Source organism: Podarcis gaigeae, assembly GCF_964106915.1.
Source record: "Podarcis gaigeae genome assembly, chromosome: 14".
NCBI classification, from domain to species: Eukaryota; Metazoa; Chordata; class Lepidosauria; order Squamata; family Lacertidae; genus Podarcis; species Podarcis gaigeae.
The window spans coordinates 35366067-35389885 of NC_139690.1; the positions used below are offsets into that span (position 1 = coordinate 35366067).

Genomic DNA, 23819 nt, shown 5'->3' on the forward strand with positions numbered 1-23819 from the left:
TATGCCCTCCGGATGTTTGGGGCTATTGTTTCATCAGTCCCAGACAGGAGCTGCCACCCTAAACCTCTGGAGGGAACCAGATTATGAAAGCCTGGCTGAGGGCTTCTCCATACCTGAACCTTGGGTGACCCCTTGCCCATCTTTCTAATGGCAGGCATGGATCCCACAGAAAATCGTTTCTTTGAGCATATGCAAAATGTTTTGTTTGCCACTACTGAGAATAGCCACAGCCAGCTCCCACATGTCTGGGCTTAGCGATTATGGATTTCCAACGCAGCAGGCACAATTTAACCAGGGAATGGCCATTTTTAGAACAGAAACAGTGAAGAACACAGCCCACCATAATCTGCTCATTGTTTCTGTTATTATGGGGAATCAGCACAGCTAAACTTGCACGACTACCAGCCCTGTTTAGTTAACAACTGCGGCGTCTTTCAGTGCTAAATTAAGACTGAATTATTATCAGCTCTCTCACACACCTTCACAATGTTTACACCACAACCCTCTTTTCATATCAGAATTCAGTTCTCAAACAGAGAGGGCAGCACATCTGGCATATGCCAGGATATTTTTCACCAACCATTGGAATTTCCAACTGACCAGAAAATAAAAATGGCCTGGGCTGTTCTTCTGCCTTTCACAGCTGCTTCATGGGCAGATATCAGCAGGTGAAGCTTTTGGAGTGCAAGGACACACACCTGTTCATCTGACAACATCTGTGGCTCAGCTCCAGGTATTTGGGAAAGGTGCAGGAGCAGAGGCTAGAAAAAGAGTTGGCAACTCTACTGCTTGTTAACAGGGGTAGGGAGAGAACCACATCTCACCAGCTGCCACACTCATGGAACAAGGGATCAAGATTTTCAGGACAGAGCACACAAGTTGGAGCCTCCAAAATAGTCATTTTAGAAAGAAACCAAGCCCCAAATTCAACGAGAAAAGAGAAGCTCTCCAGCTAGCCACAGACCACTCTCTTAAGCATGGGAAGAAAGCTGCAGAGATATCTTTCACAGCCCTCGCATCACCAACCCAAAAATAAATCCACTGCATTTTGAAACAATAACAGGCAAGCCAAACAGCATCCTGCTGAAATCTGCCATTGGTGTCTCCTCTATGGCTGCTGATCACTACAGTGCCATTCCAAATCTCAGCTCTTGGCAGTCTCTAGGCAGAACCCCCCAAGAAGACCATTTGCTCTTTTTGTGTGTGTGTGTGTGTGTGTGTGTGTGTGTGTGTGTGTGTGTATGTATATATGGGAAAGGGGAAAGGGAGCTTTTGATAGTGCTGGCACTTTTTAAATTAAAAAAACCCCAACCCTTCTGGTGTGCCTTTAACTACAGAACCCTGAAAAAAATGTAACAGGTGACACTTTCCTGGGTCATTTCTTGTTCTGCGCCAGTCAACCTGTTTTTTATTTTTATTTTTGTACCAGAGGTTCTTAGGGGGAAAGCATAGGTAGGGGGGGGGAAGGTCCAGAAAATTAAATTTATGCAGACCAAATCTGTGCATGGAAATAATTCTTGACGAGTTCAGTGGAGCTTACTCCCAGGCAAGTGTTCCTAGCAGTGGACTCTCAAGACCCACACAGAAGTGGATGTACGACATCAAACAAAAATTCCTGCGTTGTTATTATTATTTCTTTCTTTAAAAAACAAACAAACCATTTTTTCAACCAGGATGGAAGGCAAGAGACCAAACAGCAGGGCCCTCTTTTCTTTCCACTGGGCAGAGAAGCAAAATCCAAAACAGTCAGGTCAGGCTCGCCCTGTTTTCTTTCGCCCAGTCTACCTTCTTTCCAAACTAAGAGATCCACGTGGGGCCCAAAAATCAACCATCTCACCGCCACATCCTCTCGGCCAGCCCAGATGGGGATCAGGAAATGGCGCCATCAAAGACACCCCCCAAATCCATGAATCACAACAGCAGCAACACACACACCCCCGCTCCCCGAAAAAGAATGACAACAACAACAACAGTGTGCCCCACTCAACACCCAGCCTCTCGATGAGATCGCCTTGGTAGCAATCCACTAAAATTTCCATTCAATGCAGCAAACCAAAACTGGGGGAGGGGGGTGTTTGAGCAGGAAGGGTCAAATCCCCCCCCAATCTAAAAACAACCACCACCTAGGCTGCCAGTCTATATTAGAGTATCTGCTGGAGAAGATAGAAACACAGAGTCGGATCCCTGTTAAGCAAAGCAAGGAGGTTTGTCCTTATGTAACACTGGCTTTGAGATGCTCTGATCTTCATTGAGGAGGGATGTAATTACAGCCCCTGGATGTCTCTCCCTTGGTGGTGCAAATGCAAGAAAAACCCTCTGGGTGGGATGCCGTCCTACAGACATCAATACCTGGTGGGAAGGTATTCAGGGGAGAGGGAGGGAGGGAGGGAGGGAGGGAGAGTGTGTGTGCAAGCGTGAGAGAGAGAGAGGGAGATATTTGTGCTGTAAAGGATTAAATACACAGATGCAGCATGCTTACCTCCAGGAGAGTCGTTTTAGCTCATGCCATGCCTTCCGCACACCAACGGCCTTTTCATGTAAGGAAGAGAAGCATCAGGGACCGGATGGAGGGATGCCAGAGGTGGTGGTGGGGGGACAGCAAAGAGGAGTCGAAATCTCCCTTGTTTTCCAATCCAGCCTGATGGAGAACCTCAGCCAGGGAACCTTCTTCCTTCTCCCCTCTCCTCCAGCGCACAAACCTCCTGCTTCCAGGCTGCTCAGAGGAGAATCCACGGCTGGTCTCTGTTGTTTTCAGAAATGGAGATGGGAGACAGAGGGAGGGGGGAGAGAGAGAATAATACTAACAACAACAACCTGGCGGGGGGGGGGGGAATACTCGGGGAGATGCATCCCACCAGATCAGGATGAATGGAGCTGCAGAAGAGGTGGCAGCGATGGGAAAATAGGCGTCCCCTTCTTTTCTCTCCTCCTCTCCCCCCCCCAGCAAAAATCAAGAGATGGTTATCCAGAATGCAGGGAATGAAAGATGCTGGCGTTGGTTCTCTCTCTTTCTCTCTGCCTGTTTCCCTCCCTCAACACACACTCACATGCACACACACCCGCTTGCAGGCATGTTCATGCACGCACCCTCAAGTGTCGTAGAGCAAAGCCAGTTAAAGAGGCATGGCTGTTATTATCAATAATGCATGACTGCAGGCCGGTGAGTCCCATCTCTCTCTCTCTCCCCCCCCCCCCTGCACACTCACTCACACACACAGAGAGATACACACACCCCTCCTGGCTTGGATCCTAAAGAGATTACAACAACCGCTCGCTGTGAATAAATACAAGGGCTCCCCACTCTCCTCCTTTACGGCCTTACCTTGTTTTGATTTGGATTATTTTTACAGTTTAGGTCGATCAAGTGGGGTTGGGTTTGCAAGAGATCTATTGCAAACCGTATATATCTATATCTGCAAGCTCGGAAGGGAGGGGAGGGATGAAATGATGGATAGGGGATTAGTGTGTATGGTTTATAATAGGGCTGTCAAGAGGCTTTTTATAGCCCCATCAACAACCCAGTTGAGCCTGGACTTAAACCAATTTACATTCCGATCCTAAGACTTGCAGTGCCAAGGTATGGCCAGCAGCTCTGAAGGCCAGGCCCAGGGTGTTTCAAGAGAGTTTCTAACTTCCAAGATTCAAATCAAACCTCTCCTCCCCACGGCCCCATTCATCGCCGCTAGGGATGGGAAAATATGTCCATTTCAGTTTCTTTCAGTTTCTCATTTTAGTTCTCCTCATTTCCACATTTGTTTGCAATTAAAAAAACAAACAAAAGTCCTCATGAAAATTCAGCAGTAGTGTGAATTTCCACTAATATACATATATTTGTATTCTATTTTGTCCAATATACACAATTTCTACAATCTGAGAAAAGGCAAAGCAAATCCCTCCTTATATAATGCATTTTGGTATGCTGCTTTCCCCAACAGATGCATTTCTAGATACACTTTACCCAAAGCTCAGTTGGTTAGAGCGAGGTGCTGATGACCCCAAGGTTGAAGGTTCGGTCCCGTATTGGGACAGCTGCTCATTCCTGCATTGCAAGGGGTTGGAGTAGATGACCCTCAGGGTCCCTTCCAACTCGATTACAACTCTATGATTCTAAGTGCATGCATTTTTGTCCACATTTCTTGACTAGAGAACCATGGTGCAAAATGCAGCAAGGTGCAAATTTCAAAGCATGGGTTTGTGTACTGATCCAGAAAGTGCAAATTAGGTAGGTTTACCTAAAATGTGAACTGAATCCAATTTCTCCCTCATCCCTAATCACCACGTTTTAATTTTTTTTTTTTGAGGGGGAATTAGGAACGAAATTAATATCCATGTTCCCCCATCCACATGTTCCCTGAGCAGCATGTTTCTGAATGGTTATTGATGTTCCACAAAGCAGCAGCAACTACCGCCAGCACAGAAAGTAAAGGGGGGGGGAGAAGGTGACATATTAGCAAACTATTTTACTGAATCCTACCACACAAGAGCCTACTGTACAAAACAAGAGAAGCCACACAATGGTCTGGTGGGCTGGGGAACCTGTCGCCCTCCAGAAGTTATTCAAACGCAATGTCCAGCATCCCTGATCATTGGCTATGCTGGCATTGCCCAAGGGGAATTGGGGTCATCTGGGGCTGAGCCGAGTCGGAGTGCAACCACATGTGGTTTTGTATTGTGTTTTAATTTGTTGGAAGCCACCCGGAGCGGCTGGGGGAACTCAGTCAGATGGGCAGCATATAAATAATAAATTGTTGTTATTATTATGCGGAGGGCACCATGTTGGCCACCTCTGGTAGGGCAAAAGGCAGGCAGGCAGCCCAACTGCAGGTGGAGCCGGAGCCAATAACAGGCAGAGCCTGAGCCAATGACACAATTCCTTCTTGTTTTGTCCCCCTCCTCCCTTCCCTGCTGAGTTCAACAAGGACAACATGGAGACAGAGGAGGAGAAAGCTGGCCAGCAGAGCCCCATTCACCCTAATGGAAGCAGCCTCTATTGCTTAACAGTATTTGGGTTTATTATTACAGTGGTACCTCAGGTTACATAAGCTTCAGGTTACAGACTCCGCTAACCCAGAAATAGTGCTACATCTTAAGAACTTTGCTTCAGGATAAGAACAGAAATCGTGCTCCGGGGGCACAGCAGCAGCAGGAGGCCCCATTAGCTAAAGTGGTGCTTCAGGTTAAGAACAGTTTCAGGTTAAGTATGGACCTCCAGAACGAATTAAGTACTTAACCCGAGGCACCACTGTATTAAATGCAAGGGTATCATCAAATACACTAATATCAGTATTCTGTGTCTCATTATACAGTCAAAATCCACACAAAAAGAATATGTATAGAGTGGTTGGGGGAAACCTCTGAGGTTTACATAAATTGCAAAAATTATGGAGTGGGCAACTCAGGAGGAACGGGACCCAGGCCAGTGAATGTTGAGCATGCTCACTGGGTATGAACTACTTGGGGTGGTGTGTCTGGAACTCAGAGCTGTGCACTGTGTTGCAAGACCCACGTCATCCATCTAGTTCAAGGTGTGAGTGCCATTCCTTATGTAGCCAAAACAGCTCCACTTAAGCACCAGAGAGAGGTGTTAGCAGGCTTGAGGAAGCCCTAAGGTTTTCAGAAGTACAAAAAATATTTAGGGGAGAGGGAATCCAAAATGGGTAGCAGCTAAAAAAGAAAAAAAGTTCAGTACAGACTAAGCATACCCAATGAGCACACAATGCTAATTTACTAGGGGGAAATGGAAAAATCAAAGGGTGGGGCGAGGAGGGGTAGAAGAAATCAACAGTATTGTAAGGGAGGCCATGGTTGTCTGACTGGAACAGTGAACAGGAACACTCCACACACTGCAACCTTTTGCTTTAGTTCCCTTTAGTTCCCTTTATTGTCATTTATTACTTTTGCAAACTGCCCTTCGTCCACAAATCTCAGGGTGGTTCACAACATAAAAATACAAAATACATGATTAAAACAAAAAGAAAAAAACCCACAAACCAATCATACCCCCTCCCTGCTACCCCCTCCTACAAACACATTTAAAAGGGGTATAAGATGTCAATCAGTCAAAGGCCTGGTTGAAGAGGAACGTTTTTGCTTGGCACCTAAAGGTGTATAATGAAGGCATCAGGTGAGCCTCCCTGGGGAGAGCATTCCACTAATGGGGAGCCACTGCAGAAAAGGCCTGTTCTCATGTTGTCACACCTCTTACAAAGGAGGCACATAAGGAAGGGCCTCAGAGGATGATCTCAGGGTCAAGGTAGGTGCATATGGAGAGAGGCAGTCCTTGAGGTACTGTATTGCATATTCCGCCAAGGAGCTCAAGGTGGTATATTCCCCTTGCTCTCTGTTTTATCCCAGCATTCCTATTAGATAGGCTAGGCTGAAACAGGGACAGGGGCTGCCCCAAGGTCACCAAGTATGCTTCTTGGGGATTTGAACCCTGGTCTCTCAGGTTGTAGTCAGACTGTCCAGCCACGGCCACACACTGACTCCCACTTGTTTAACAGAATGTTTTGCCTCAGAGTGGACCTGAGTAAGGTTGCACTTTTTTGGAAAAGCTTGGCACATCCAGTGTTGGGATAGGCACTGATAGAGGGTGGCGGTGGAGGAGGGGCAATGTGTACCTTGCTTCAGATGCCTGTGTGCTAGAGTCAAAGTGCAGAGATTCATCACCTGCCATAGAGATGGGCACTATAGATGGTCCCTCCAGATGCTGCTGGACTTGCATCTCCCATCAGCCCCAGCCAGCTTAGCCAATGGTCCAGTGTGATGCCCAGTGACACCTGGAAGGCCACAGGTTCCTCATCCCTGATCTAAAAGATTGGGGGGGGGGGAGAGAATGAAGCCTAAAGAATTCTGGTTGACGTATGTATCTGCTTACATTTTTGTGCAGGACCCCCAAGATCATGCAGACACACACACACACACACACACACACACGCACACACAGGAGCAGGTACCAGAAAACTCGATCTGTCCCCTAGTAAACAAGGGCAGACAGTTGGAATGCCTGTAATCAGATCCTGGCAGGGACCCTAATTAGGTGGGAGCCCTGCTCTGTAGGTTACTTAGCATAATGATTAATCCAGCCCAGTCGCTGAGTGATAAAAGGACAGTGAGGAAGAAGAACCATCTTGAACCTAAGGCGGGCGAGGCGGGGGGGGGGGAGGTAGGTGAAAAAAGTGGAAGGGAAAATCTGTCTAGAGAAAGGGTCGGCTAATATGCAGGGAGTGTGTGTGTGTGTGTGTGTGTGTTAGAGAGAGAAAGGAGGGAGGAAATGTTTCTATTTTAAGAGCTGCAGTCTCCCTCTTCCTCTCCGCCAGCCCCCCCCCCCCTTAGCATTTTGCACGCCTGCCAGATTGAGAAACCTGACCTGCCTTTTAAATAACCAAGGAGGAGGGGGAGGCAGAGGCGGCCGCCATCCCTGCAGGCCCTATCCTGGGTTTCATCAGCCATTCACAGGCCCCGGGGACAGGCCGGTCCCAGTGGCAGCTGGGGAAAGAACCTTTTACTGACTCTCGCATTCGGTGGCAAGGAGGATATGGCGTCCCTTGGCAGATAAACACGACTTCTGCTTCCTCCTCCCATCCCCTGCTGCATCCTTAATTTATGAGCAGTGCGACTCCTTCTCTCCCCCCCCCCAGCTCCACCCCGGTGGGGTATTTTAGCTGAAGGGAGAAGGTGTCATGGCAACAGCAGCGGAGGGACATGGGTGAAACCCTAAAAACTATACAGGGAGCTTCCCAGGAAGGGTTGCTTTCTGCCCTCTTGCACCCGCCTCTCAATGAAGGGTACAAACTGTTCCTGGGCCTGGCTTGCTCCCTCAGCTTGCAGTAGCCCATTAAACTTTTTCCCACAGAACTTAACGGAAGCCACTAAGAGCTATGCATGAGGGGTAGTCCGGAGAAATCCAGCCTTGAAAGGTGAATCTGTCTGATCTGAAATTCAGCCTTCATTTTGAAATTTGCATTTCTCTGAATTTTGCCACCAAGGTTTCCATCCAGGTGTCCAATAAAAGAAAAAGAGTGAATGCACAGACTTGGGCAAAGTGTGTGAGAACATGTATGTATTAGTGAAGATGGTATACAATATGTGTTATATCAAAAGAAATTGCATACAGATATATAGACTTCTTAGCCGCCATTGCTTCACCATATCCAAATCCATCCTTTTGTTTCATCTCATAGAAGGAGAAATAGTCTCCCAGCTATGCCCCAAACCTAGCTCCCAATGAGGTGGTTTTAAAACATGGGTTTGGGGAGCATTCCCCAAGCAGAACACTAATATGCACATCCTTGCAAAGCAATTTCCCCTAAAATAGTCCCTGGGTAGTCCGGCCCCAAGCAGACCAGTGAGCAACTCAAATGTGAAATAATCAGAAATAAACCCTCTGCAATAGGAAATCAAAATTGCATGTTTGCATGATCATCCTTTGATGATTTCATCCTGACCTCATGCAGATGACTCTGCCAGGCAAGCATTTGGTATATGATGAGGCAGATATCCAAATGCAGCCGCTAGATTGGTAAGTGGGGCAGCCCAATGTCACCAGTCTTAACATTGCTGCACTGACTGCCAGGGAATGACTCTACTCATAACTTTATGTGCTCATAACTAACACCCTAATGGCTTGGGAGACAATTACCCAAAAGAGTGCCTTATCCAATGACAAACTGAGAGGAAACTGGAATTGACAAATTCACCCATTCTAACCTATGGGAGCACCAGGTGTCTTACCAGGTAGCCAGCTGACCTACAAAAGACATCATGTGATTTGTCTTGGATGGTGCCAATTGGCCAAGGCAGGACAGAGATAGAAAATGGGATCCCAGTAGGAAAACTATATTGGCCCACAGATAAATTCCAAACCCAGTTGGTGGGTTTAGACATCAGGTGATGAAGGAAATGCCAGCAGAGGAGTCATGTTTAGACAGGCCTCTTAAGCACTGCCCAAAAGAATGGAAAAGGGTCATGTATCACCCCTGCCCCCTGCAGAAAAGTTTCAACCCATGTGGCATCTTCAGGTGTGAACAGAGAACACTCCCTACCTAAAACCCTAAAGAGCAGCAGACAGTCAGTGTAGATGATAGTAAGGCCACATCCACACCATACATTTAAAGCCCTATGATACCACTTTAAACAGTCAGGGTTTCCCCCAAAGAATTCTGGGAGCTTTAGTTTGTTAAAGGTGCTGAGAGTTGTTAGGAGATTCCTTTTCCCCTTGCAGGTTGCAGTTCTCAGAGTGGTTACCGTATCAATCTCTCCTCACAGGGAACTCTAGGAATTGTAACACCATGAAGGAATTGGGGGGGGGGGGTCTCCTGATAACGCTATGCAACGTTAACAAATTACAGCTCCCAAAATTCTTTGGGGGAAGCCATGACTATTTAAAGTGGTATCATAGTGCTTTAAATTTATGGTGTTAATAGGATCTCGGTTAGACGAGCCAATGAATTGGCTCCTGTGATAAGGCAGCTTCCTATGTTTCTGTGGGGCACATGTCACTAAATACTCTGTGGGGGGGGGAGGAATCCCCTTCATGTAGAAAACCAGCACTTCAGGGAGCGAGCCTGATTTTCCCCCTGACATGCTAATTTTCTTCATTTTATGGTGTGGAGGAGCACTCCGTGGTGTGCAGTCCCCACCTGCCACCTGAAGTGGTAGAGTCCAAACACTTAGGACTAAGGTTTATGTTTCATTCATGCACCGGATGACATGGGAGGATTTCTCTCTCTCTCTCTCTCTTTCCCCTATCCTTCTTGCAGAAATACACTTCCACGGTGCTCAGGGTAATACACACAAAAACGTTGCCTTCCCTACTCTCCACAGCAATTGAAATAGATATAATGTCCTTCTGCATATTGAATGTTTTATAAAAAGCCTGATTCTTCCCGAGCCCAAATCTCCACCGCTCCCTCCTCCCACCCTGCCGGAAACAAACATAAACAGAGCAGGGGGTGTGAAACCTCTCAGCAGGCGCTCAGTCACCGTTTGGCCAGCTCCTACCCAAGATAGACTGCACTGCAGATGACTCAGGCTCCCAGCTGTCACCACGGCAACCGGTGTCGCCTAGCAATGCCTGCCTCCCAGTAACCACGGTCTCCTAGCAATAGGATGGAGATATATATATATATATATATGAGATTTTTTTTTTTTTTCACAGCTCTGGGTGGAGAGTTTAAAGTTATTTTTGGTATTCCCGCAAATCAATAGATAGCTCTCTTTGCTGTTGGAGAATAGGCTTGCTAGGTATTTTGTTCTCTCTCTCTCTCTCTCTCTCTCTCTCTGTTAGCAACACATACTTCGTACTTAGTTGCAAGCCAGCTTATGTGCCTCATTTGTGGGACAAGTGGAATCTTTGCCCCAGGCTCCCAGAAGCATGAAACTGAAAGTTCCTCTTCGGAAGCTGCCTTATAATGAGCCAGACCATAGGTCCATTTAGCTCAGGATTGTCAATGATGATGGCAGGTCCACGCCATAGAGCCAATTCAAGGCACATTTAAAGCACCTGACTTCCCCCAAAAGAATTGTGGGAACTGTAGTTTCCCCCCTCCCAGGGCTATAACCCCCAACCCTCTTTATAAACTACGGTTTCCAAGATTTTTGGGGTGAAGTCATGTGCTTCAAATGTGCACGTGGCATGCTTTAAATGCATGGTGATGACAGTGTCTCTCAGGGATTCAGACTTGGGATATCCTCACCTGAGAATGGCAGGGGTTGAATCTTGAACCTTCTGCATACAAATCAGGTGTCCTGCCATTGAGCTCTGACCCTACCTGAAAGCTCCCTATACTGAGCAAGGCCCTTGGTTGATCTAGTTCAGTATTGTTGTCAATCACTGGCAGCAACCTTCCGGAATTTCAGAAAGGGTTTTCAATCCCGGGGATTGAACCTGGGTCTTTCTGCAGGCATAGAAGATGTTCTTCCTCCTCCTGGCTTCTTCCAGAGAAACCAGGGGCGACCCCAAACATTTTTGCTGCTTAAGGGCAAGGGCAAGATGGAGCTGTCACCTTCCAAGTGGGAGCAGAATCTCACTTCAGTACTGGCGAAGGAACAGCACCTGCTGCTGCATCTAGGAATGGCCAAATAGCTTAGACTCACAGCGGTTCTCAACCTGTGGGTCCCCAAATGTTGTTGGACTACAACTCCCATCATCCCTGTGCTCTGGCCTTGCTATCTAGGGGTGATGGGAGTTGTAGTTCAACAACATCTGGGGACCCACAGGTTGAGAAAAGCTGGCTTAGAGGGTACAAGTTAGCTTCGGGGTCTCTGAGGGGAATGGGGGGGCCTACTTTCCTGCCCCCAGGGATTTGCTGCCTGAGGCGGCTGCCCCACTCAGCCTAATGGTAGGGCTGATGGTGCATTCTGGGCAGGCAAACAAACAAATGCCTCGCCCGTAACATGTAGTTAACTGGTGGGATTTCCAGCTACAGGAAATAGAGGTGGCTGCTAGTTAGCAGAGGTTGCCAGCCTTTGAGGGCCTGTAGGCACATCTGGATTTCTGATAAAGTGCTGAGGATGCCAGTCACAAAATGGCTGCCATGGGGGTGCGGCAGAACACAAAATGGCTGCCATGGTGTGTGACAAAATGGCCGCCAAATCTAAAAGAGAAGAAAAAAAGGGACAGGGCTGCAAAATGTGTGGACATAACCCCCTCCCCATCAGCTGTGCCATCGATATAGGGAAATGCACCCACCACATCTGCCACTGTGCTCACAGAGAGAAGGTCTTTGTGCCTCTCCTCTGTTCATACCTGACTGGAGTTCCAGTTCTTATGTTCTTAAATAATGAACATACATCCACAGGGGATTGGACTACTTTTGAGATCCTTTCAATGCTATGGGTGTCATTCAGCTATGTTTTACTCAGGGTAGACCCACTGAAATTAATAAACATGACTAAGAGCCAGTATGGTGTCAGATGGGGACCTGGGAGACCAGGGTTCAAATCCCCACTTGGCCATGAAGCTCACTGGGTGACCATGGGCAAGGCACTGCCTCCCAGTCTCACCTACCTCACAGGGTTGTTGTGGGGATTAAATGAGAAGCGGGAAAACCATTTATGTCACTTTGAGCTCCTTGGAGAGAAAAAAGTGGGATATAAATGCAGGAAACAAATACATAAAAGACAGGTCCATTAATTTAAATGGGTCTACTCTACCACCCTATAAGGACTTGGTGCCTTAAATATTCCATTGGCTTATCCTGTTCTAATATAGGATGAAAGATTGCCAAAGTTCTGAATATTTTCCCCAATGTACACAACTTAGACCGGAAATGTCTTTAAAAAGATATTTTATTCAGAAGCATAATATGCCTACTCATTTATGGCTGGCATTATTTTCATCCTTTCAAATCTTTTGGCAAGTAAAATTTCTACCATTACCATCACCTTTCCACAAGAACGGTATGTTTCTCTCCCACATCATTCCTGACATGCCCTAATAGATTTAATAATGGATTCATTCATCTCTCATATCCTATAATTGCTTTTATGTGTTCTAATATAGTTTGCCAATATTTTCTAGCCACTTTGCAATCCCACCAAATATGTTTAAAGTCTGCATTGTCTTTGGTACAGTGCCAACATCCTCCAGGACTTCCTGAGTACAATTTGCTTATCCGCAAAGGCATATAATATCACTGGAGTAATATTTAATAAAAAACTTCCCTTCGGTGTTGTCTCCAACAAGAATCTTGGGCCCTGAAAGGGAGAATATTCTCCCCATGCAGCTGGAATAGCACATTCATGGTATTGTTTTCTGTGCCTACTAAAACCTTCTTTTTGTTTTGGCCCACTCAGACATGTAATTTTGATTTTATTCCTGCATTTTGGGGGGGGACGACAATAATAGGTTAACTTGATTTTCACATCTGATTTTATTGGAATGCCTAATGTATATTTTATATTGTTTTGTGTAAACTACTAAGAGGTATTGATGTTTAAGTGGTATAATTGCTGCCAAATAAATAAAAATAAAAACAATAATTCATGACCCCCTTTTCTCTCACACTCAGACAAAGACACACCATAGATGTGGGGTGCAGACTTGTACATTACAGGCCTCTCTTGCCTCGGAGCTAAATGTTACATTGGTGCATCACAAACTATAAGGATCAAAATTGGCCATGATGGAAAACGAAGCCCTCTTGGAAAGTAAGTGGCTTTATTCTGCCTTTGGCTGCTCTGCAAACAATACGCCACTCATCCCAAACGATAACCCTAGATGGGAATGCAACCAAAGCTTGGCATCACTAATGTGTCCTGGCAAGAATGCCAAAGTTGCAGTGACTGTGCAAGAAGATGCTGCCCCCCCCCATCTCTCTATAATTCACCCCTCTGGTCTTTGCTCCTTGCAATCTGCTTTCATTGGGGTAGGAATGGGGGCAGTAAATCTGCTGAGTCTGCATTGGATCATTCACAGACACATCAGAACTGACCAGTTGCTTGGTCATCCCTATTCCTTTTTGGCCCTGAGCCTAAAGACGTGGAATGCAGGAATTGCATTATCAAGTCTCAGAAGTCTCCTCACCTGTGAAAGCCTGTTTCTTTGTTTTAAAATGATAATAATCTGATTTATTGTGCCAGAGCACAAAATCCACTTTAAAAACCGGGTTTCCTGTTGTTGTCGTTTAGTCATGTCCTACTCTTCGTGACCCCATGGACCAGAGCATGCCAGGCACTCCTGTCTTCCCCTGCCTCCCGCAGTTTGAACTGTTCAACCACTTTGTCCACTATCGTCCCCTTCTCCTTGTGCCCCCAGTCTTTCAGGGTTTTTTCCAGGGAGTCTTCTCTTCTCATGAGGTGGCCAAAGTATTGGCGCCTCAGCTTCAGGATCTGTCCTTCCAGTGAGCACTCAAGGCTGATTTCCTTCTCGCAGTCCATGGGACTCTCAGGAGTCTCCTCCAGCACCATAATTCAAAAGCATTACGTGCTTGAATTCCACCTGGAAAAACCGGTGTAGTGTTTGGAATATTAGATTTGCACTTGGCTCCATAGAATCATAGAGTTGGAAGAGACCACAAGGGCCATCGAGTCCAACCCCCTGCCAAGCAGGAAACACCATCAGAGCACTCCTGACATATGGTTGTCAAGCCTCTGCTTAAAGACCTCCAAAGAAGGAGACTCCACCACACTCCTTGGCAGCAAATTCCACTGTCGAACAGCTCTTACTGTCAGGAAGTTCTTCCTAATGTTTAGGTGGAATCTTCTTTCTTGTAGTTTGGATCCATTGCTCCATGTCCGCTTCTCTGGAGCAGCAGAAAACAACATTTCTCCCTCCTCTATGTGACATCCTTTTATATATTTGAACATGGCTATCATATCACCCCTTAACCTCCTCTTCTCCAGGCTAAACATGCTCAGCTCCCTTAGCCGTTCCTCATAAGGCATCGTTTCCAGGCCTTTGACCATTTTGATTGCCCTCCTCTGGACATGTTCCAGTTTGTCAGTGTCCTTCTTGAACTGTGGTGCCCAAAACTGGACACAGTACTCCAGGTGAGGTCTGACCAGAGCAGAATACAGTGGCACTATTACTTCCCTTGATCTAGATGCTATACTCCTATTGATGCAGCCCAGAATTGCATTGGCTTTTTTAGCTGCCGCGTCACACTGTTGGCTCATGTCAAGTTTGTGGTCAGCCAAGACTCCTAGATCTTTTTCACATGTACTGCTCTCAAGCCAGGTGTCACCCATCTTGTATTTGTGCCTCTCATTTTTTTTGCCCAAGTGCAATACTTTACATTTCTCCCTGTTAAAATTCATCTTGTTTGTTTTGGCCCAGTTCTCTAATCTGTCAAGGTCGTTTTGAAGTGTGATCCTGTCCTCTGGGGTGTTAGCCACCCCTCCCAGTTTGGTGTCATCTGCAAATTTGATCAGGATGCCCCTGAGTCCATCATCCAAGTCGTTGATAAAGATGTTGAATAAGACTGGGCCCAAGACAGAACCCTGTGGCACCCCACTAGTCACTCTTCTCCAGGATGAAGAGGAACCATTGATGAGCACCCTTTGGGTTCGGTCAGTCAGCCAGTTACAAATCCACTGAGTGGTAGCATAGTCAAGACCGCATTTTACCAGCTTCTTTACAAGAATATCATGGGGCACCTTGTCAAATGCCTTGCTGAAATCAAGGTAGGCTACATCCACTGCGTTCCCTTCATCTACCACGCTTGTAATTCTGTCAAAAAACAAGATCAGGTTAGTCTGACATGACTTATTTTTCAGAAATCCATGCTGACTATTGGTGATCACAGCATTCCTTTCTAGGTGCTCACAGACTGTTTGCTTAATGATCTGCTCCAGAATCTTCCCTGGTATTGATGTCAGACTGACTGGGCGGTAAATATTTGGGTCCTCTCTTTTCCCCTTTTTGAAAATAGGGACAACATTTGCCCTCCTCCAGTCTGCCGGGACTTCGCCTGTTCTCCAGGAATTCTCAAAGATGACTGTCAGTGGTTCTGAGATCACATCTGCCAGTTCTTTTAATACTCTTGGATGCAGTTCATCTGGCCCTGGAGACTTGAATACATCTAAACTAGCCAAGTATTCTTGTACTATCTCCTTAGTTATTCTGGGCTGTGTTTCCTCTGCTGAATCATTTGCTCCAAATTCTTCAGGTCGGGCATTGTTTTCTTTATCGGAGAAGACTGATGCAAAGAAGGCATTGAGGAGTTCAGCCCTTTCTGTGTCCCCTGTTTGCATTTCACCATCTTCTCCTCTGAGTGACCCCACTGTTTCTTTGTTCTTCCTTTTGCTACGAACATACCCATAAAAGCCTTTTTTGTTGCTTTTAACCTCTCTAGCAAGCCTGAGTTCATTCTGTGCTTTAGCTTTTCTGACTTTGTGTCTACACGTGCTGGCTATTTGTTTGAATTCCTCTTTGGTGGTTTCCCCCCTTTTCCATTTTTTGTACACATCCTTTTTTAATCTTAACTCAGTTAAAAGTTCTTTAGATAGCCACCCTGGCTTCTTTAGGCACCTTCCATGTTTCCGTCTCATTGGTATTGCCTGAAGTTGTGCTTTTACTATCTACCTCTTAACAAACTCCCAGCCATCATGAACTCCCTTTCCTTTTAGTATTACTGTCCATGGGATCTCACCCAGCACTTCCCTAAGTTTTATGAAGTCGGCTTTCTTAAAGTCAAGAAATTGAGTCCTAGTATGCTTGGCTGCTCCTTTCCTCTGTATAGCAAACTTCAGAAGAGCATGATCACTCGCGCCTAATGATCCTTCCACTTCTACCCCACTAACCAGGTCATCAACATTGGTTAGGACCACATCTAAAATGGCTGTTCCTCTTGTTGCTTCTCCCACTTTCTGGACAATGAAGTTGTCTGCAAGGCCAGTGAGGAATCTGTTTGACCTTATGCTCTTGGCTGAGTTTGACATCCAACAAATATCCGGGTAATTGAAGTCCCCCATTACTACTATCTCCCTTCCTTTTGCATGCTTGGCCATCTGTTCCAGGAAGGCATCATCTATGTCCTCCGTTTGGCTTGGGGATCTATAGTAAACTCCCACAATGAGGTCACTGTTATTCTTCTCTCCCTTAATTTTGACCCAAATGCTCTCACTTTGGCTTTGAGGTTCTACATCTTGGATCTCTTCACAGGTATACACATCCCTGACATATAACGCCACTCCTCCTCCTTTCTTGTCTGGTCTGTTTCTCTGAAACAGATTGTATCCCTCCATTATTACATTCCAATCGTGGGACTTATCCCACCAGGTTTCAGTGATGCCTATTATGTCATATTTAGTTTGCTGTACCAAGAGCTCAAGCTCATCTTGTTTATTTCCCATGCTCCACATGGCCACAAAGCCACAAAGCTCGCTGGGTGACCTTCGGCCAGTCACAGCCTCTCTCAGCTTGACCCAACTCACAGGATGGTTGTGATGATAAAAAGCCGAGAGAAGGAAAACAATGCATGCCGCCTTGAGCTCTCTGTAGGAGAAGCAGGACAGAAATATAAGAATGAATGAATGAATGAGTAAGAGCCAAAGGGGAAGAAATGTTTACCGTAAATACTGGTGTGAGTCAACCTGAGCCTGAGATTTGGGGTGGGTGCTTGAGAGTGAGGAAGAGTGGAAAAGAGATAGTGATGAGTGAAAATAAAGAAATAAAGCTGTTAAAAGAGAGAGAGAGAGAGAGAGAGAGAGAGAGAAATCCACCAACATTCTGTTTTAAGCAAGTGTGATTTTTTCTTCTTTCTCCAGCCCTGCCGAAGATGAAAAAGGAGTGACCTTGAGTTTTTCACAGTGGAGTGGGTCAGAGAGAGAGACAGGCAAGCCTCTCAAGGGCTTCTGTCCCATTAGGTTTCCTTGCCAGGGTTAATTAACCTGAATTCAAGAGTATGGACTTCCTCAACCAGTCAGTTTCCACTGTGAAAGTCCCTGTGGCGTCTCCTGCCAAACGGGCTGATGTCGCAAAGGCTCAGCCTTAACTTAAAGGAAGCCGAAACTACACTTGACAGGCAATTGTGTGCATGTTGTTGCTGATTCTTACTTTCAACACACACAAAACCCCAAAGCAGATTTCCTATATCTTTTAATCTTCAGGGAGAACAGAAGATCGGGAATAGGGGGCAGTGATTTTGAGCTGGGAAAGGCTAGAGGGGAAGGGGTGAGGCAGCTCCTCCTCTCTTGAGAAAGTGTCATGGCCCCTCCAGACAACCTTTTTCTTGTGCATTCATGAGGATTTGTGCTAATGATGGTATTAGGGCAGTTAGACACAAACCCGCTTTCTATACTGTTTGCCCCTGCAAAAAGTTTTGGAGCGGACATCCCGCTTTATTTCCATCCAGTGCCTGTCCAGCAATTGACATCCTGCAACTTTTTACACCAAAAATGTTCCGGGCTTATTTACGGTATTTTTGTGTCCCTCTTTTGTCGTGCTGTAGTGCAAGAGTGCCCCTCCAGGGGGCAATAATGCAGTAACATTGGGGAAGTGTCACAGAACAGTGAACACAGAGGTACTGGTGTGTGGACATCCCAGGATTAATCCATCCCAAATGGCCTGTTGCTGCATCAGTGACCTGTTGCAGAAAACACCAGCAAAGAACCCCCGTCAGGTAGAGCAGCAAATGTAGTTTCCCCTTTCTACAGTAGGCTAGTTTCTGTGCACATTCACACATCCTTCTGTATTCTCCAGGCAAGAAATAGCTATTGCCAGAGTTCAAGGACAAATTCCAGCCAGGCAAAAACATTCAAAGAAGTTGGAAAGCAGGGCCAGTGAGTGGTGTGCTCTGGAAAGGGGAGGCTGACGTGGGGTGAGCTCTGGGGATCAGATAGAGAGGACTGGAGGACTGTATTCAGCCCCCAAGCCCAATATTCCTGCCCCCCCCCCAGGTTTAAAAGACAGAAAGGATGGCAACACTTCATACAGAATCAAAAAACAAGTGCTAAACCAGCACCCCTTGCTGCCCGTGTGAACACATGTTTTGGATCTTCATGGTTCAAACACGATTGCAAGCAATAAAGCTTGGCTCTTGAACTGCTTTTGATATTGTTTCTGTTAAGGTTGTTTTCGAAGCTTGGGACTGAACAGCTCTTAGGTGGCACCTCTGTTTGACAGAGGTGGTTATTATAAGAAACGCCAACTTGGTGGTGGTGGGGGGAATAACATTATCTCCTTGCTGAAAGGGCGCAGTTTCATTCAGAGTGTGCTGTGACTCAAAGACACAGTGACGCGTGCTATGAATATGCAAGCGTGAATCATTAGAGATGGATTGAGGCGAGAGCAGAGGGAGGCTTCAGGCCTCCTGCCTTGACGCAAGAGGAAAAGGGGGAGGTATCAGCAAGGGCTTCTTTCAAGAATGGCCAGGGCCCATTGGGACCGACAGGGCCGAAGGCAGGGAGACCAACAGTAGGGGGAGCTAGAGCCAATGAGAGGTGGCAGTGGCGGACTTTGGGCTCTCAAATTTCAGTGGCTCCCTGTGCAATGGCTCCCTGTGCAAATTCAGCATCCCTCGCTCCATTCCACAGCATTGTTGTGGCACTCGTTGCAGCGGCACCAGTCATGCTTACTTAAAACTGCCTCTGGAGGCAGAGCCAACTCATTCTAGTTTTGCAATACCACCATACCTTTATTCCAGATCCCAACATCCTCCCCGTTGCTCCCACCACCTTGAAATGTTGGTGTAGCCATTCAGCCAGGTGTGTGATCAATGCCTACTGGGCTAATAAGCTGCTTGGCTCCCCTGGCGTATTGCAAAGGCTCCCCGCTGTAGTTGTTCTTAAGCATTCAAGAGCTTTGACGTGTTAATGTGTGCTACACCTGGAGGCTGTAGCAATCAGGTGCTGCAAGCCTAGATCAGATCAGTTTGCCACATATTTGTATATATATTCTACCCGATATTAGTACAGGAGAACTGGCCATTTGTGAAGGAGGGCTGGTGATGACAAGGATGGCGAAGGTGATAAGAGATAAGCGACATCTGTCAGGATAGGCGGCTGCCAATACTTTTGAGAACAGTTTTAGCAGCAGAAACTCTACAGCTGGGGACTCCATTGTAGCTGGGCTAATGCTGGTTTTATGTAGCTTAATGCTGTCTGGGGTTGAACCCACAAGCTGTTCCTCTTCACACAAAAAAGATGAAGGGCAAAGCTATACATTTAAAGCACGTTCAATGCCTGCTTAAAGCAAATTACTTCCCCCAAAGGAATCTCGGGAACTGTGGTTCCCCCTCACAGAGCTACATTTCCCTGCACCCTGAGCAAACTACGCTTCCCAGTATTCTTTGAAGGGTGAAATTGCCAGGTGGCCAAGGCAAGAGGCAGGGAACTTTTATCAGCCTGAGGGCCACATTCCCTTCTGAGCAACCGTTTTGAGACCACATACCAAGGATCTTTCAAATAACCAGAGTGTGTGAGGTTTGACCTGTTGGCTTACACTCATTTATGGCTGCCTGACGTGAGAAATCCCCACCATCTCCAATTAATAGGATATGATAGAAAGGCACGAGAAAGGCCACCAGATAAGAGCAACGGCTGCCAATCAAGATAAAGTGTGCATAACAATAGCTACCTTATATTGGTGAAAACAACATGCAGAAAGGCATTCTATTAAGGAAGGGGTGGCCAACTCCCAAGAGACTGCGATCTACTCACAGTTAAAAACTGGCAGTGATCTATCCCCTTTTTTGGGGTTCAGGTCAAAGGGGTTTTTTTTTTAGGAAGGAGGAAGACCCATTTTGGAGGGGCTCAGGTCAAAGTTGTTGAGTTTTTTCAGGCAGGAGGTAAAATGTTGAGCTTTTTTTAGGGGAGCCAGTGATCTACCACAGATGTCCAGTGATCTACTGGTAGATCATGATCTACCTGTTGGACATGCCTGTATTAGGGGAAACCACTTCGCAAAAATGTGTATCTTGGGAGAAAGTCGCACTAAAATGCTGGTGAATTTCCAAGAGGGGAAAACAATCTCCAAACTGATGTGGAAGTGTGGAGAGCTGAATTTAGGATTGGAGGAAAATCGAGAAACTGAGAGGCAAGTGAAAAGGATGTGTTTGGCATGCAGAAGGTCCCAAGATATAAAGCAGGGCTGATGTGAAAGAGGAGAGACGGAGGAGGAAGTGCAGAAGAAGGTCCTCATGTCTCTCCAGAATGGCAGCTGCGAACAATGAGACTCAGAGATTTCCAAACTGTTCATTTAGCAGCCCTGGTCTAAAAATGCTGATGGTTCTTTTTTGATAAGTGCCAGGCAGGCAACAAGCAATCTCTGTTTTGTTACTAGCTGTGTAGCACTGCCCTCTGCTGTTTGGAAGGAGTCACATCGGTATGTAGGATGCAGGGTGGGTGAGTGACACTAGGAAAGCAGAAAGCTGCCTTATACTGAGTCAGACTAGCTCAGCATTGTCTGCACTGACTGGCAGCAGCTCTCCAGGGTTTTAGGCAGGATTTCAGCCCTACCTGGAGATGCTGAAAACCAACCTGGAATCTTCTGCATGCAAAGGAGATGCTTCATCATTGAGCCTTTCCTGGGATGAAAGAGAGAAGTAAAGGGAAGCACACTGGGTCCAGCCTTGCTTTTTGCTCCTCTGTCAAAATGAGGATGGGGAACACCTGGCTTGACAACCATACATGTGAAAAGGATCTAGGAGTCTTACAAGACCACAAACTTAACATGAGTTAATAGTGTGATGCAGCAGCAAAAAAGGGCTAATGCTATTCTAGGCTGCATCAGCAGTATGCTTCTGTGTCCCGATCAAGGGAAGTAATGGTCTTGCTCTATTCTGTCTTGGTCAAACCACACCTGGAGTACAGTGGTACCTCGCTTCAGGTTACAGACGCTTCAGGTTACAGACTCCACTAACCCAGCAATAGTACCTGGGGTTAAGAACTTTGCTTCAGGATGAAAACAGAAATTGCGCAGTGGTGGCAACAGGGGGCCCCATTCGCTAAAGTGGTACCTCAAGTTAAGAACAGTTTCAGGTTAAGAACAGACCTCCGGAATGAATTAAGTTCTTAACCCAAGGTACCACTGTACTGTGTTCAGTTCTGGGAACCACAGTTTAAGAAGGACGTGAGAGGGAATATGAAAGCCATCTTCAAATATCTTAAGGGCTGTCACGTGGAAGATGGAGCATGCTTGTTTTTTGCTGCTCCAGAGGGTAAGGCCTGAACCAATGGATTCAAATTACAGCGGGGCAGGCGGGGAGAGGGATTCTGGCTAAACTTTAGGAAGAACCTTCTGAAGGGAAGAGCTGTTTGACAGTGGAACAAACTACAGTACCTTGGAAGATGGCTTTAAAAATGAGGTTGGATGGCCATCTGTCAGGGATTATTTAGCTGTGATTCCTGCATTGCAGGGGGTTGGACTAGATGACCCCTGAGGGTCTTCCAACAGTACCATTCTATGATTCTGTGGTTTAACAAAGTTCACAAAACTAGTTTAAAATCTCTGAACTTCCCCTGAAAGTGTTTCCCTTAACTGCCGAGTGAACCGAACATGAATTAAGTGCACTTCAGGATAGAACATTAAACATAAAACATTAAACATTAAACAATTTCTTGTTTGTCTTAAAGTTCATTCTCTTACATCTGTGTGTTTACTCTTTAGATTCCTTGGCCTTAAAGTTTAAAGATTATTGCTGAGGAAAATAAAGTAAACCATTCACATTCCACTGTGTGTGTGTGTGTGTGTGTGTGAGAGAGAGAGAGAGAGAGAGAGAGAGAGAGAGAGAGGATGTTTTCTTAGTCTTCTTGTGTATCTTTTGTATGTTAACACATCAGCTTGTAACACTCAGGATGCTAAGGGGGGGGGGGAAATCACTGAGAATCAATTGGATGATTTGAATCAAACAGTGAACCAAACCAGTTTGTTTGGTGGCAGGATAGATGTGAACTGAAATTATTTCCTTTTTAAGATGAGCTTTCCAAGCTTTGCCTGTCACTCAACTTCTGGTTCCTGACTTGCTTCATCACTTCAAGCTACTATGGCACCCTATGTGAGCCTAAAATTTGCCCTTATCCCCAACCCAGCTTGGAAAGGAGGCATGAGGTATCTGATAAGGACCTAGAGTCCTCCTGCCTCCTTCCCAAAGCTGGGAAAGTGCTAACTAGGCTTTGGGAAGAAGCCAGGAGGACTCTAGGACCGTGTCAGCACCTCATGCCTCCTTCCCTTGCACAGCCCTAAATCTGCCCCTGCTGCCAAGGAAATATATGTGTACTAAGTTTAATTCCCACAAATCTTTACCAGTTGGAAGGCAGAATGTCCTGCTTGCGGGTTTCCCCACAGGAATCTGTCTGGCCACTGTGAGGACAGGATGTTGAACTTACATAGCCCTTGGTCTGATCCTGCAGGCTCTTGTTATGCTCTTATGTTGTAAACTCCTAACTGTGGCCATCAGAGGGCACTTTAAGACTGCATCTGCTGCAGGCCACAACAATCCCCACTTTCCCTCATAGCTTCCTAGATCAAAAGAAAATTTCATTATTGCTTACATCAGCCTTTCCTCAACTTGGTGCCGGATTACATCCCCCATGATCTCTTGATAACTGGCTGTGCCAACTGGGGCTGATGGGAATTAAGAATACAAAACACCGGGTTGGAGAAGGCTGACCTATATGATTGTTTTATTACTAGATGAAATACAAGCGTTTCGAAATGCTCCTGATTCCATCTGGGATTTCCAGGATATCTTTTTTTGCCCTGTCAGCCTATCCTAATTTGGGAAGGCGGGAGGGAGACATTGGGCACAGTCTGATAAAATCGACATACCAAACTTTCACATTAAAATGGCTGTTCCCCTGGATAATGCCTGTTGTGGCGGTGGAAAATGTCACAGAAATAAGAGGGGGTCTCTGGAAGGCACTTTGGTGAGAGGCCCCTCCAACCAGGCCTGCCCCAGACTGAAGTGAACTGCGGGCATTTTTTTACCTCACAATAACCAAGCGTGCAAGCCCTTAGTCACTGTCCTGTCCTGGCACCTGGAAGTCTTTGGAGTGGTGAAACTCCCCTCCAGGGAAGCTGGACAGATCAGGAGCCATCTGGGAAGTAGCTGGCAAGTGTTTAAAAATACAGCAAATTTGTCCACTTTGAACATTCATAGGGTTGGACATAGACGGCAATCGGCCATTGGAAACAGTGCTAGCTCAACAACTTTTCTGTCCAGATTTTCACTTTTTGAAATAGGGCAACTCTAACTTAGCAGCCATTGCAGATGAAAGTCCTCTGGGATGTGAAACACAAGTAGCAGTCAAGTACAACATTCCTTGTTTGCCTAGAGTGGACGTGCAAAGGGGATGTTTGTTCCAGCCAGTCGAAAAATTCCTGTTTCCCTCCTGAGCCGGGACATACTTCCTCTTGCATGTGACTAGAGGTAGAC

At 46.2% G+C, this 23819-nt stretch overlaps 1 protein-coding gene across 3 annotated transcripts in view; it reads right to left on the reverse strand.

Annotated features, from left to right (window-relative positions):
- The window catches only part of FBXL16 (F-box and leucine rich repeat protein 16), an 80872-nt gene extending 69013 nt beyond the window's left edge, over window positions 1–11859 (reverse strand). The window contains exons 1-2 of one of the 3 annotated variants that reach the window (XM_083710940.1): window positions 11750–11859; window positions 2480–2742 (exon numbers count right to left, since the gene is read on the reverse strand). The gene's annotated coding sequence lies outside the window, so the exon portion shown is untranslated. Of the gene's footprint in view, window positions 1–2479; window positions 2743–3087; window positions 3185–3322; window positions 3416–11749 lie in introns of those variants that run through there. The other 2 variants (XM_083710938.1, XM_083710939.1) reach the window with 2 other exon arrangements.
- Between the last annotated feature and the right edge of the window lie 11960 nt (window positions 11860–23819).